The sequence below is a fragment of the Trachymyrmex septentrionalis genome, unplaced genomic scaffold (genome assembly GCF_001594115.1).
Source record: "Trachymyrmex septentrionalis isolate Tsep2-gDNA-1 unplaced genomic scaffold, Tsep1.0 scaffold25, whole genome shotgun sequence".
NCBI classification, from domain to species: Eukaryota; Metazoa; Arthropoda; class Insecta; order Hymenoptera; family Formicidae; genus Trachymyrmex; species Trachymyrmex septentrionalis.
This window is the reverse complement of record NW_017305408.1, coordinates 1,645,239-1,645,887: the sequence shown is the minus strand read 5'-3', so window position 1 is coordinate 1,645,887 and position 649 is coordinate 1,645,239.

Below are 649 nucleotides of genomic sequence, written 5' to 3'. Positions count from 1 at the left end.
TAATGTATTGAAACACGGCCATGTGATTGGTTCGTGACTTCTTAAGACCGTACTTAATACGGTCTTGAAATAAGAACGGACTATGAATACCGGCCCATAATTTCTTCGTCGAAGAATTCTGAGTTAGTTCTGAAATAATGCAATAAATTAAAGTGAAACAAACTATAGTTATCTCGATCTCTATAGTTATCTATAACTTACTGCACCAGTATTCAGTTCAGCACTCGGGAAAAGAACAGACCTCCTCCCCCCCTCCCCCCCTCTCTCTAACCCTTCAGTAATGTTTTATCCTTGCTTGATATTTGATTTGAAACAATAAGGATAAAATAATGCTCGCGAGCGTTGCGAACATCAAATGAAACGCTCTAGATCTATTTTTTGTTCTCGCATTAGATTGTATTAAAAATTTTTCTTCTGCTTTTGTCAAATATTAAACATATATCTATTTCACTTTAAGTATTGAAGTTCCAAAAATGTATACTATGGAAAATCTTGTGTTACCTGTTAAGAAAATCTTTTAATCTGTGTTATCACGCAACACCCTTGTAAGTACACACATATATGTATTTTTAAATTATAAGATTTTTAATTATAGAATTATTAGTAAATAGAATATTCTCTCTCTCTCTCTCTCTCTCACACACACACA